Source organism: Triturus cristatus, chromosome 8 (assembly GCF_964204655.1).
Source record: "Triturus cristatus chromosome 8, aTriCri1.1, whole genome shotgun sequence".
Taxonomy (NCBI): domain Eukaryota; kingdom Metazoa; phylum Chordata; class Amphibia; order Caudata; family Salamandridae; genus Triturus; species Triturus cristatus.
In genome coordinates this window covers 1692461615-1692476550 of record NC_140591.1, presented here as the reverse complement: position 1 = coordinate 1692476550, position 14936 = coordinate 1692461615, and the positions used below count along the sequence as shown (strand labels likewise).

At 46.4% G+C, this 14936-nt stretch overlaps 2 protein-coding genes across 3 annotated transcripts in view; one reads left to right on the top strand and one right to left on the bottom strand.

Moving 5' to 3' along the window:
- Positions 1-14936, bottom strand: part of LOC146808621 (NACHT, LRR and PYD domains-containing protein 3-like) — a 397188-nt gene that overhangs the window by 42808 nt on the left and 339444 nt on the right. The window lies entirely within an intron of this gene.
- Positions 14418-14936, top strand: part of LOC146808623 (uncharacterized) — a 72766-nt gene continuing 72247 nt past the window's right edge. For both annotated transcript variants that reach the window (XM_085623653.1, XM_085623651.1), the window contains exon 1: positions 14418-14544. The gene's annotated coding sequence lies outside the window, so the exon portion shown is untranslated. The remainder of the gene's footprint in view (positions 14545-14936) is intronic.

Genomic DNA, 14936 nt, shown 5'->3' with positions numbered 1-14936 from the left:
GGGCAGCTGTCAGACTTAGAAACGCAAGAGGTACTAGGTGAATAAATGTGGTACCTAGCGCGATTCTGTTAAAGGCCTTAAAATGAATTTGATGAGGGGAATGGTTCGCTTAATCCAGGAGGGAATGAACATGCACTTATTTTAAGCTGTTGAATTGTGTTGCATTTCTCCTATTATGTGATGCATCCCTTCTGAATTTTTGTGATTGGTGAGGCTCTTCCCGTATTGTCCCTAAATATGAATTTTATATGTTAAGGGGTTTTTACTTATGGATGGACTAATGTGCCCTGATTTTATTATGATCTATTTTATTTGCACTTTTATGGTATTTTTATATACCGAATAAAGTATTTTGAATTGAATTGAATTGACTCTGCCAGCTGCAGAGGGGCCCTGCTCAGGCCGAGGCACCCCCTCACATAGTAAACCAAGCACCCTGCCCTCAGGATTGATAGGGCCTGCCATAGGTTTATATGCGTGTGTATGGTGAGATATAGGGAACCTATACCTCAGTGAGAAGTGCTAACAATACCTCACCCAGGCTGCAGTAGCAGGCCTGTGGTGTCAGATTGAGAATGCTTCCCAGGGGTGGCATAATATATTCTGCAGCCCCTGGTAGGCCTGTGAAGTACCTATGCCCTAGGTACCTAAGGTACCATATACTAGGGGCTCATAAGGTACCACAGTATCCAATCACTAGTGCATCTAGTATGCACTCCAAGTTGTTTAGAGAGAACAGAGACTGGGGCCCTGATTAGCAGGGACCCAGCCAGACTATAGCCAGAAACCAGTGTATACATTAGAAAAAAAAGTGGGGGCAACATAAGTGCAGATCCTACTCTCCTACACAACCCCCCCCCAAACGCCGGGACACTAAACTAACCTTGACCAGTTGAGTCTTCGTGTTCTAAGTGGAAATACCTTGAGAGTCCATCTGCCTTGGCATGTTGGGTCCCAGGTCTATGTTCCACTGTATAGTCCATCCCCTGTAGGGAAATGGACCACCTGGGCAGTTTAGGATTTTTACCTTTCATCTGTTTGAGCCATAGGAGGGGCTTGTGGTCAGTCTGAACTATGAAGTGAGTGCCAAACAAGTATGGCCCCAGCTTCTTCAGGGCCCACACCACAGCAAAGGCCTCCCTCTCTATAGCTGACCAACGTTTCTCTCTAGGGGTCAGCCTTCTGCTTATGAAAGCTACTGGCTGGTCTTGACCTTCATCATTCAGTTGAGACAGTACAGCTCCCACACCCAGCTCAGAAGCATCTGTTTGGACAATAAACTTCCTGGTGTAGTCTGGACTCTGTAAGATGGGGGCAGTGCACACGGCCTGCTTAAGGTCTTCAAATGCCTTTTGACAGCTAGCTGTCCACTGAACCTTTTTTGGCATTTTCTTAGAGGTAAGATCATTTAAGGGGGTCACTATAGATCCATATCCCTTAACAAACCTCCTATAGTACCCAGTCAGGCCTAAAAAGGCTTTAACCTGTGTCTGGTTAGTTGGAACTACCCATTCCATTATGGTCTGGATTTTGCTCTGCAAAGGTTGAACCTGGCCTCCACCTACAAGGTGACCCAGGTACACAACCTGACTCTGCCCTATCTGGCACTTAGTGGCCTTGATAGTGAGGCCTGCTTTCTGCAGGGCCTCCAAAACATTTCTGAGGTGGACCAGGTGATCCTGCTAGGTGGAACTAAAGACAGCAATATCATCAAGATAAGCTGAGCACTAAGTTTCCATACCAGTCAGAACTTTATTCACCAACCTCTGAAAAGTGGCAGGTGCATTTTTCAAACTAAAAGGGCATCACCACAAAGTGATAGTGCCCACCAGGGGTTGAAAATGCTGTTGTGGCCTTGGCATCATCAGCTAACTTGATTTGCCAATAGCCAGCTGTAAGGTCAAATGTACTGAGATACTTGGCTGAGGCCAAAGTATCAATCAGCTCATCTGCCCTTAGAATTTGATAGGCATCAGTCCTGGTGACTGCATTGAGGCCTCTGTAGTCTAAACAAAACCTCATTTCTTTCTTACCACCCTGGGTATGAGGTTTAGGCACAAGGACTACTGGACTAGCCCAAGGGCTATCTGAAGGCTCAATTACACCTAGTTCCAACATTTTCTGGACTTCAGTCCTGATACAATCCCTGACATGGTCAGGTTGCCTGTAGATTTTACTCTTTACAAGCAGACTGTCTCCAGTGTCCACCTCATGGGTGCACCAGGAAGTCTGACTTGGGGTCAGGCTAAACATATGTCTGAACTGTTGCAGAACTTGTTTGCATTCAGTTTGCTGATGATCAGTGAGGCTGCTTGCCAAAGCAACACCATCAACTGACCCATCATCAGGGTTCTGTGAGAGCAGGTCAGGGAGAGGGTCACTCTCCTCCTCCTGTTCCTCATCAGTTGCCATGAGCAAGCCCATGTCAGCCCTGTCCACATATGGCTTTAGTCTGTTGACATGGAGCACCCTAAGGGGGCTCCTGGGAGTTCCAAGATCCACCAAGTAGGTGACTTCTCCCTTTTGCTCAACAATTGTATGGGGGCCACTCCATTTGTCCTGGAGAGCTGCTGGGGCCACAGGCTTCAACACCCACACTTTCTGGCCTGGCTGATAAACAGTCAGGACAGCCTTTTGGTCATGCCAAGCTTTTAGTAATTCAAGGTTAGCCTCAAGGTTTTTGGTTGCCTTCTTCATGTATTCGGCCATCCGGGAGCGGAGACCAAGTACATAGTCCATCACATCCTGTTTGGGAGGTTTGAGAGGTAACTCCCATCCCTCCTTCACCAAACATAATGGGCCTCTGACAGGGTGCCCACACAGAAGTTCAAAAGGGCTGTAGCCAACCCCCTTCTGTGGGACCTCCCTGTATGCAAACAAAAGGCAGGGAAGTAAAAGGTCCCATTTTCGCCTAAGCTTTTCTGGGAGGCATTTAATCATTCCCTTTAGGGATTGGTTGAACCTTTCAACTAACCCATTGTGGGTGATAGGGTGTAGTGAACTTGTAGTTCACGCTACACTCCTTCCGCATTGCTTTTAGATACCCTGACATGAAGTTTGTACCTTGGTCAGATATAACCTCCTTAGGGAAACCCACTCTGGAGAAAACTCCAATGAGGGCTCTTGCCACTACAGGGGCTGTGGTAGTCCTTAGGGGTATTGCTTCTGGGTACCTGGTGGCATGATCCACTACCACCAGGATAAACCTGTACCAAGATGCTGTTGGAGGGTCAAGGGGACCAACAATGTCAATCCCTACTCTTTCACAGGGAACCCCACCACAGGTAGTGGTATCAGGGGGGCATTTGCTGTGCCACCTGACTTGCCACTGGCTTGGCAAGTGACACAGGAGCGACAAAACTCCTTGGTGTCCTCTGACATGTGTGGCCAATGAAAATGAGGGACAAGCCTGTCCCAGGTCTTGTTTTGGCCCAAGTGTCCTGCCAATGGGATGCCGTGTGCTAGGGTTGTTAGAAATGGGGGTCTCTGGTTGGCAGTGGATGGCCACTGTCCAAGCAGGGACCCTTCTTTCTAAGTCAGAGTGAAGGGCTGCACCCCCTTGACAACCCCTGCTCCACCCTGTGGTAACGTAGCAAGAGCAGTTAGCTAATCTCAGAGGCAGTGTGTAAAGCGTTGATGATCATACACAGTAAATACAGCGAGGAACACTACAAAGGGACACAACACAGGTGGTTATCAAAGAAAATAGTTATATTGATAGAGAGTTATCACAAGACCAAATAACGTGGAAATCACAATACTGTACAAAAATAGTTCTCTCTCGATGCTGAAAAAATAGTTCTAATGGGTAAGGTAAAGTTCAGTTCAGGACAGGGGTCTCTGCGACCCTTTTTACTCACAGTTCTGAGATGTTGTCAAATAATCCACAAGAAAAGTCGCTCGGGCGGGTTAGCGATGTTTTTCCTCGCGCTCTGGTCACGGCCGCTCGCTAACGGGGGTTAGCGACCATTTTCCAGACGCTCAGCCACTGTAGCGATGATTTTCTGGCCGCAAACGTGCTGGGCGATGATCAGGCCAGCGGGCCTTCAGCGGCAGCAATGCGACGATTTTCCGGACGCTCAGCAGTTGTAGCGATGATTTTCTGGCCGCAAACGTGCGGGGCGATGATCAGGCCAGCGAGCCTTCAGCGGCAGCGATGCGATGATTTTCTTTACGCTCTGTAGGTGTAGCGACGATTTTCCTGACGCTCCGTAGCGATGATTTTTAGGCTTTAGCGATCATTTTGAGGCTTTAGCGATGAAATTATGTCTACTGGTCCTGAGTCTTCAGTCAGGGGGCTAGCTCTCTCTCTAGCCCTTGGGTGATTGCAGGTTCAAGATTAAAAAGTTCTCTTACAGCTCCTTTTCCCTCCTTTTTCCAGTCCAATGAAAACTACTGCAGGCCAATCCAGGGAACAGCACACAACACCAGGACAGTCCTCTCCTGCAGCTTTCTTCAGTTCCACGGACAGAGGTTGGTCTTGTAATCCAGGGGCAATACAAATTGTAGGGGTTTCAGCACAGATATTTATACCCCAAACGTCTTTGTTTTAAAGAGTCACAAGTCACTGAACCCAGCTAGAACCAGTTCTGCTCAGTCCTGGAGCACTTTGTTTACCAGGCTGCTTCTTTCCTTTCAGGGTGCAGAGCAGAGACATCAGACGCACCATAGGAGGTGGAGCCAGCATTGTGGAGGGATGGCACAGCCCTATTCAGGTCCCAGGTGCAACTCCTCCCACCCATCTAGATGCAGATCTCTCTATTCACCACTGGGACACCTCACCCTGTCTCCTGGAATTCCCCAGCCCTGTCACTCCAAACCCAGACAGCCAATACACATAACAGCAGAGCACACTGGACGGCTTAGGCAAGAAAATACCTACTTTCTAAAAGTGGTATTTTCAAACACAGAATATAAAAATAAACTTCACTAAAAGATGTAATTTAATATTCTGAGCTCAGGCATACTAAATAAATTTTTCTACCATGTTCCAGGGGTCAGTTAGGACTATAGAGTGTAATAGTCAAACTGCCCATTCTGGCCTATGGAGAACAGGTAGCCTTACAGTAGTGAAAAACGAAATTTGGGTGTAATTCACTACCAGGACATGCTACACACATCAGAGCATGTCCTACCTTCCACATACAATGCACCCTACCATAGGGGTGGCTTACGTGATGCCAAGGGAAGGTTCAGGGGCTGGGAAGTGGGTGCACTTCACAGCCAAGATGACAGTTCTAGACTACACATAGACACTGCAGTGGCAGGTCTGAGATACACTTTACAAGCTGCTTCTGTGGGTGGCGCAAACCAGCGCTGCAGGCCCACCAGCAGCATTTGGTTTACCAGCCCTGGGCACACACAGGCCACATTACTAGGGACTAACAGGTAAACCAAATAAGCCAATCATGGATATACCAATTCACATGTCATATTTACAAAGGGAGAGCATATGCACTTTAGCACTGATCAGCAGTGGTAAAGTGCCCAGAGTCATAAAATCAACACAAACAGGTCAGAAAAAATACAGGAGGAAGGCAAAAAGTTTAGGGATGACCCTGCAAAAAGGGCCATTTCCAACACAGGCCAAGAGGAACCCCCTAAACGTCTGAGGTATTACCAACCTCCTGGTGGCTCCAGGGGTAGGATCTCTAGCCTCAAAATATAGGAGCTCCTCATCCCAATAAACTTTATGGGACCCACTAGCACTCCCAGCAACCTCAGCAGCATCTTGCTGTCTGAGGGGTTCAAGAGAGGGGCAGCACTGTTGCTCCTAACTCAGATCTTCCCTGGAAGGTCCCCCTGCCCCCAAGAACTCAACCTGACCAGGCTCAAGTTCCTCTGGGGCAGTTCCTTCTTCAGGCTCTGCTTCTCCTCACTCAGGAGAGGAATCTGAGATCTGAGACAGAGGGGAAGGCACTGCCTTAACCCTACTGCTCCTCCTCTTGGGTAGCATCTGGTCCTTAGTTTCAGGATCCAGAGCTGGTTCAGCTTTATGCATTTTAGCTTGTGACCTGGTCACAGCAAACACCTCTGCAGGTATGCCCAACATCTCAGCATGAGTCCATAACTCTACTTCAGACCAGGCTGAAGTTTCCAGATCATTGCCCAATAGACATTCGACAGGGAGGTCTGCACTGACTACTACCTTCTTGAGGCCAGTTACCCCTCCCCAGGAGAAATTCACAGCTGCCAGACTATGGTTGGTCCTGACATTGCTTGCATTGGTTACCTGGTACATTTCACCCAGGATGATCTGCCCAGGGTCCACTAGATCCTCTGCTATCATGGTGACACTAGCACCTGTGTCCCTGAATGCCAAAGCCTGTTTCCATTAATGATAGGCTGATGTTTGTACTTGCCCAGATTACTGGGGCTCACTAGGAAGGACATATCAAGTTCTCCCTCACAAACTAGCAATGCCTGAGTGGGTACTCTGACTAGGCCAGAGTCCACATCAGAAACCAGAGTCAACCCTACTACACCCTTATTCTGGTTACCACCTCCACCAATACTTGTACTAGGGGGAACAGCTGCCTTAGGGGCTGGAGTGGTGGTGGTTTGGTCTTTGGACTTGGTACAATCAGAAGTCCAGTGCCCTTTCTGTTTACAGAATTTGCACCAGGGCTTCTTTTGGCCTTTTCCCTTTGTAGACTGTGAATCCCCACCAGTTGCAGATTTTTGGGGCCCTTGTGAAGACTTCTGGTCTTTTGACTTATCCCCACCTTTATCAGAGCCTTTAGGATCCTGCTTCTTAGTGTCACCACCTTGGTTCTGGGTTTTCTGCCTCACCCTGGTTCTGACCAATTTGTCTGCCTTCTTTCCCAATTCTTGGGGAGAGGTCAGATCAGAGTCCACCAGGTACTGATGCAACAACTGGTTTTGGCAATTATTAAGGATCTGTTCTCTCATCATAAGAGTATACAATCCCTTAAAATCCGTAACTCTACTACCAACCAGCCAACCCTCCAGAGCCTTGGTTGCACAATCTACAAAGTCTGTACAGTCCTGATTCTGTGCTTTTTGGGTGTCTCTGAACTTCAACCTGTACTGCTCAGTGGTTAAGCCAAACCCATCTATCAAAGCACTCTTCAGGACTTCATAGTCATCAGCATCCTCTTCTCTTACAGTGAGGAGCTTGTCTCTACCTTATCTGGACACTGTTGCTGCCACCAGGGGGTTCTAACCCCTCTTTCCTAGAAGCTCTCTGAAACTCAAAGGCTTTTCTATCTAAGGCCAATTGCTTGGTTATGAGGGCAAGCCTAGCTTCCTCATACTGGAGCATCTTGTACCTTCTTTCAGAGGTGGTCTCCCTTTTATTAGAGGATGAGTTCCTCTGCTGTCAGATTCCCTTGAAGGGGATCTAGGCCTCTCTTCCACTCTGCCAGTCCTCTTAGGGAGGATTCCTCTGTCCTCTTCAGACCTTTCTGGGTCTGGCCCTTCAATCACAGACTCCAGGTCATCTTGATTTTCATCATCTGACCCAGAGACTATGGCTGACCACCCCCTGATCCAGATCCACTAGCTCCTAGAGCCAGTCTAAGATCATCTGCTATAAGTAAATTTATCAGGTGTATTGTGGAGGGACTCTGTCCTAATCCCAGGTGTCTTGCAACACACATGGCCTTCAAGTCAAAGAAGGTCATGTCCTTATACTGGGGTTGGGTGGACCCACTGGCTCCATCCCTTGAGGACATTCTAGTGTTATGCTGTGTTGTACTACCTACACTAGTTTGTGGCCTACTGATCCTAGCTTAAGCTGTGGCAAGGGTGTGCTATCCCTTCACAAACAACTCTAAGTTCAGTAGAACTTATTGATACTAAGCTTGACTTTTATATGTACCTTGAGTACCTTTAGTGGTTTTCAGTTAGTAATTCAAATAGAGATTTTCTGGTAAAACAATGGCAAGCTGGAATCCCACACGCTGCCCACCAAGGTTAGAAGTTGGCCTGGCATATGCTGGTCACTAGTTATAGTGGACACCTTGCACCAGTAATATTCAACTCTTATGGTAGATAGGTTTAAGACAACCTTTTAAAGAAAGCTATCCTAGTGGTAGCTGTGGAGAGCTGCCTTCAGGCTAAGTCTCAGAGGAATGTAAAGCAGCTTGTTTTACCTTATAATCTCTTGAATTACCAAATGAAAGGACACCACACAGGTATATATATCAAATATATATGTATTTATTACTAGACACACTCTACTAATCTCTTTATGAGATTAGAAGTCAGGAACACATTCAAATATCAACGTTTCACAATAAGTTAAGCACAAATATGGCTGGGGCCCTAGGGGCGTACCAGACAATATACTAAAAAAGAGGTTTAGGGCCTGTAGAATCGCTGGGGCTTCACTAATGCAGCAAAAGCAGGTAAGTAAAAGACCCACGGGAGACGCGTGCAGTTTGAGAACACAGCCGCGGGTCCCCTATTGATTTCAATGGAGCAAGTCGCGGTTGGATTTTTAAAGTTTAAGGGTACTTCGAGGAAGTCTACAAGCAAGCCACTTACAAGGTAAGTCATTTGAGGGCCAACACACACTAGGGCACCGGAGTGCACAAGTTACCTCACCCAGGGAAGCCGGGTGCATAGATGTCTTTTGGTGTCGGGTCCCGTCGCTGTTTTCTATGGATACCAAAGAAGATTTGCTGTTTGCGAAGACTGGAGAAGTGTCCGGTGGAATCCAAGGCTGGATTCAAGATGAAGATAACCTGAAAGCAGAAGGGACAGTGTTCACAGTCACTTGCCAGTAACCCGGGGCCAGGAAGATGGATGCCCACGGAAGTCGGGTGATTTCAGGTGATCAAGGGTGTTTTGACTCTTCGCTCACGAGGGCCAGGAGAGATTGACGATGACCAGCAGCTGGATTCGAAGTGTCCCACGACGTCTGCAGCTTACTGAGGTGTCGGCAACCAGATTGGAGCCAACAGGCTTTGGCAACAGCAAGTTTTGTGGAAAGTGAATAAAGTCAGCGGTGCAGACCATCAAGGTCTGAGGGACTCACCCAGCAAGGGTGAGTGGGGGCAGGCCTAGAGCAACCAGGGGAGCCCTTTGGTTTCATCAGAAAGTCTTCAGGGGACCCACAAGCCAGCAGGCAAGGGATCGCAAAGACCCATCGTGAGGAAATGCTTTACAGGAGCCCGCGGTCACTCGGAACAGGGTAGGCCTCGGATTTTCACTGCAAAACCTGCTGGAGGCTTGGGCCACAAATGGTCCAATGCACAAGTTCGTAGAATGTCATGAAGGGGTTGCACTCGACAATAAAGCACGGTACCCGGGTATGGCTGTTCCACGTCACTTGTGGGATCCACTCACCTCAGTTCTGCTGGGGACTCACAATGGCCGTCGAGAAGTCAGGAAATTCACTTCCGGGGCTGCAAGGACTTCGAACTCCGGCGGAAGCGGGAAAGTTTGCGACCGTTGATTAGAGTTTCTGGTGCCTGCCAAGCAGGGGAGTCACTCCTTGACTCCAAGGGAGATTCTTCTGTCTTCCAAAGGTAGTGGAACGTCGAAGGGCCAGGATTCGTCTTGCAGAGCATCGTTGAGGGATATCTGATTTGAAATGGCAAGGATTCCCTATCTTATACTAAATGTAGGGGAGGGACTAGCTCTATGACCACTCCTCTGGGAGGGTCAGGGTAGAGGGTGGTTACACCCACTTCCCTTTGTCCAGTTTCACGCCAGAGCAGGGACAGGTCGCCCCTGAACCGGTTTGAGCTGGCATATGCACAGAGGAGCCTACTGCTCCCCCAGTGCAGGACTTCAAAGCACTCTAGGAGTGCACCCACCCAGCCCCAATACACTAAACCCTGTCTGGAAGGTGGTGACACCTCCCTGTGACAAGATGCCTATTGTTGGGCCTCCTCCACTGCAAGTTTCAGTCAGTAGCAGGACGGCAGCCCAGTGTCTGTGCTGGTGGCATCCATTTTGTGATGCCAGGGCTCTTTCATATTTCTACCGTGTTTCCACAGTGGGTACATGTTGTCCCCTCTAGAAGGGTGGGATCATGCCCCCACACCAGTTGTGGGCATATGATTCCAAGTTGTTTGACACCAAACACGACATGATTTAATGCAGTCATTCCAAAGTTAGCATTTACCACGAGGTTACAATGCACTTAAGAGTATATGGTTTAACCGCATCCACAAACAGCCACAGAGGATAGACTCTGCCAGCTGCAGTGGGGCCCTGCTGAGGCAGAGGCACCCCCTCACATAGTAAACCAAGCACCCTGCCCTCAGGATTGATAGGGCCTGCCTTAGGGGTGACTGATAGGTTTATATGTGTGTGTATGGTGAGGTATAGGAACCTATACCTCTGTGAGGAGTGCTAACACCACCTCACCCAGGCTGCAGGTGTCAGATTTAGTCTGCTTCCCAGGGGTGGCATAATACATGCTTCAGCCCCTGGTAGGCCTGTGAAGTACCTATGCCCTAGGTACCTAAGGTACCATATGCTAGGGGCTCATAAGGTACCACAGTTTCCAAACACTAGTGCATCTAATATGCACTCCAAGTTGCTTAGAGAGAACAGAGAGACTGGGGCCCTGATTAGCAGGGACCCAGCCAGACTATAGCCAGAAACCAGTGTATACATCAGAAAAAAAAGTGGGGGCAACATAAGTGCAGATCCTACTCTCCTACACACACATACATGCTAGGTACATTTAGGTACACTTAGATAGGGTCTGCATAGAAGGAGTACGCTTGATTACTGTCACGTTTATATATTCACTGTTTTAACACAATGGTAGAATTCTACCTTCTATTTACTCTGTTGGTGCTAGTAATCTTATATATTTGCTTCTGTCTAATGATTGTCACAGCAAACATGTTTTATACTAGAATGACGCTGGTTCAATAAATGCTTATTGAAAAAGTTTATTCTGTGTGTCTCTCTGAGACCAAGTGAGCATGAGTGACTGAGCGAAAAGTACCGCACTGTTTTCATGATCCCTGATGGATCAAGGGTTGTCATGGTCGATGGTTGCCAGAGACTATTCACTCCTTAGTAAGGTTATTGGGCTTATAGTGGCACTGTGAGCTAGCTGGTCTATAGGTTGATATATCCTTTGGGGGTGTCCGGGACCAGTCTTGGCACCAAGCCTTTAGTTTATGCAACCTACAAACGCGTAGATCCTATGTGGCATCGCCTACGTTGGTTTGGTTCTTATTTAACGGTCAACTCTGAGTCGTTCATTCGTGCTTTCTCAGAGACCCCTACTCACATTTACCCAGACATGTCTGGAGTGGGAAGGGAAAATCCACCGCAGCAATGGGTGGTAATGTTACCTTTGTGGTTGAGGCAAACAAGGCATTCACACCAGAGGTATTTTATCCTTGAGTTAAATTCCAACCTGCAGATGCACAAACACAGTTGTTTCATACTTACATTCCAGATGAGACACCTGAAGAATACTCTCCATACGAGGACATAGAAGTCCCATTAACTTACCAAGAACATATTAATTGTTTAAAGGTGCCCTCTCCCACACCACAGAAAATGTGAGACTCGGTCCGCCCAGCAGAGACGGAGCGACTTGGCCGGTCCTAGCTGCTTACACACTGCATCCAAAAATGGATACATTGCCAGCAGCAGACTTCCATACACTTTGCAGAGAAATAGTAAAACTATACAGAAATCTTACACAGTTCATAATGCAAACACTTACAATTCAACCTGCGAGGGCTATTCAAGCTGTCAACCTGAAATGTCTATGACAAAGATCAGGCCGAAAACGCTGAATGTGATTATGAGAAAAATGGCCACTAAAAGTGAGCAAATGCCTTTCTGGATAGCAGAGAAAATAGCACAGCTTGAAGCAGTATTTCCCCATACGGGCCTGCAGGAAAAACATAGAATTCTAACAAATTGCTTGCCAATGGGGGTAGCTCCCCCGAAAGAGGATTGTACCACTTGGGGTAGAGTTTTCGCTGCCATTCATACCAGAACTCATGATACCCCCTCAATAGCAGTTATACCAGAGGTATTGAAAGAGATACCAAATGAGTAAGGGGCAGACCCTGCCCTGGACTTGGGGATGAAATTGATAGGCACTTTTGCCCAGGTATCAGCAATGTTGTTAGGTTACATAAAAGAGGAGGCAACAGCGGTGGCTATACGCCAACGCCTGAGAGAATTCACTCCTGCACAACAGGAGCGAGAACTACCTAAGATTATCGGAGAGACTTATCCTTCGCTGGGTAGAGATAACCTGGGAGCTAGACCTGTGAAACCACAAGTAACGGGTAATCCTGAAATGGATAACTCAAAGCAAGCACCCGATTCTTCTATAAAGAAATGGGATAACAAACAATCAAAAAATAATAAGCAGAATACATCACAATCACGGGGTGGGTCTCCTCAACAGGTGCCCTCAGGCAGAAAATACAATCTTAGGAACCGTGATAATATTAAAAAACCTGACAGGTATCAGGATACTGATACACGTTCCTTTTTGTTCCTTTCAGAGTGCGTCAAAAAACTTGGAGAGGAAAGAACGGTCAGAACACAGATCAGAAGAGCGAGTCAAGCCAAGAGACACACATCGCACTTCAGACAACATTATCAAACAAGAAGAGAAAACCAAAACTAAACCTCAATTTAAAAAGAAGAAGGTAGCGGGCCTTAAAATAAGAAATGCCCAGGCTACTGAGGACTCTACTATTGCATGGGGAATGGGCTCTGACGGTCCTAGACAGCGCAGCAGAAGTAAAGGTAGCTCACCAGAACCTGATGGAATTTCTGGTTACAGCAGCGTTGAATGAACATATCACAGGGGAAACACCTGATACAAGGGTAGGTGTCCCACATCGTTTACACAAAACAACACCTAAGAAAATGAAGGGGGACATACCCAGGAAAGTCAAAGGTCGCTTTTGGGAGAACCTGACTTATGGGTACAATATCCTTTTGGCTGAAAGAGATTGGCCGCCTGAATTTGTTATGGAATGCCCTAAAGGGGAAGACGTATTATTACCAGCCTTCTCCGACCTTGTTTAAGAGTCACTAAAGCATACATACGTGCAGGAGTGGGCGTTAGCACTAGCTCCCGCACTTTACCGCAATTGTGTAGGGTGGGATGCTGAGTCACCTCAGCATGAAGTCCCATTAAAATCTACTCCTACTCCACAGGGGTAGTACCGAATAAAACATGACACAAAGAGTCAGGGACATCTTAGATCAACTTGAGTACCAAGGTATGATTGAAAATTGCACCTCTTCCCTGAATAATCCATTAGTTCCCATAATGAAACCCGACAATTCCTACCGTCTAGTTTTAGACTACAGGCATTTGAAAACATGAACATTTACAGTGCAAAATGCTCATAGTGCTGCATTAATGAATAACATTGTGCGGAAAAAATACAAAACAACACTGGACTGCGTTTTGCATCCACAGAAAGAATACTGACGGCAGTACAAACTTTAATTAACAAATGTTAATTAGGAGCATGTTGAAAACATTAATAAAGAAGAACAAGAGCATCAAAGACAAATTAGTTAGAGCTGATACTCTAATAAAATCTGGTCCATCCAATCTGAGAACAATGTTATCTCTACCTCCGATTAAAGGCCATCGAAGATGCGGCAATTGTACTTCCTGTTCAACGACTATCGAAGGAATCCAATTCTCCTACAATAGCAAAAACGTGAAGCATGAGGAGTTCACGAATTGTAATACTCAAAATGTAATTTACTGTGCTGTATGTCCTTGCCCAAAAGCATACGTAGAAAAAACTTCACAACAAATAAAGAAACGTATAACACAACACCGCTCCAGAACCAGATGCCAAGTGATGAACGCACCTATGGTTCAACACTGTATTGCAAATGGGCATGGCCCTAATGACATCAAATGGACAGTACTGAAACATGTTATAGGTAACAACACGGAAAATCTCCTTTCCCTCTTCGAAGCAAAAACAATCATGCATTTAGGAACTATAGAAAATGGCCTGAATGAAATAAATGAGATCAGGTATTGTACGCAGTAAATGGACATCTGGAATGAATATCTGAAGTGGTAAATAAGGCAGTACATACAAGTTTAGAGTCCAGTTGGGTAGGTTCATGTAATAACGTAGGGCGACTATTCTTGTAAAATAAGCCATCTCCATATAATAACCGCCCGGATAAAAACAGATGTTCTAAGGAAGTAATTAAAGCTTCAAACATCAAACTGGAAATGTTGATAAGCAAGCAGCACCTTTTTACAGCAGAAATTAAAGAAAAAGATGTAGCGCTTTCTATTCTTTTAATACACTGAATTGTGGTAAAGGGCGCTTTAAGATAAGCACAAGTATCAACAAACACGTTGCCAGGACTCCGAACAGAATATCCCTGTGTCCAGGAAGTCAGGCAACATCAGGCATTGAACGTGAACAACGTGTAACGTAATACGCAATGACGCCTAGGAATAATAAAAAAACACGCTTTGACGATGTCGGCGTTTCTGTTAATCGAAGCGAACAGAAGATTGTGCGGAGACTTTGTGAGCCCGGAAGACAGCCTGGATGCGAGAGTACAAGCACCAGCTACAAGGTATTATCGACAGCAAGAGCAAATAGCATGGGAAGCATGCAACTATAAGACTACGATTAACAACACTAACGGCTTTATCAGGGAAAGAATGACATGTTTTGTGTATAAACGCCCTGGCAAGGTCATAGCAATCTTTCACTAGAGAGCATGAAACACGATTAAGTTATAACTAAGAGTCCTACCCATTAAGCGTGTCTTTCACCGGGTGCACGTCTTAAGGAAATGTATGCCTTATAATCATACTTTAACAATTGAGGCCAAACACATTGCGTCTCTTTTCCTTTTTCTTTTCCCTTCTCTCTTTAAAATCCACGAGAGGTGCAACAAGGGAGCTAACATTTGAGGCTTAATAAAAAAAAAACTGCTTTTATCTATAAAACATTGCAGTCTAA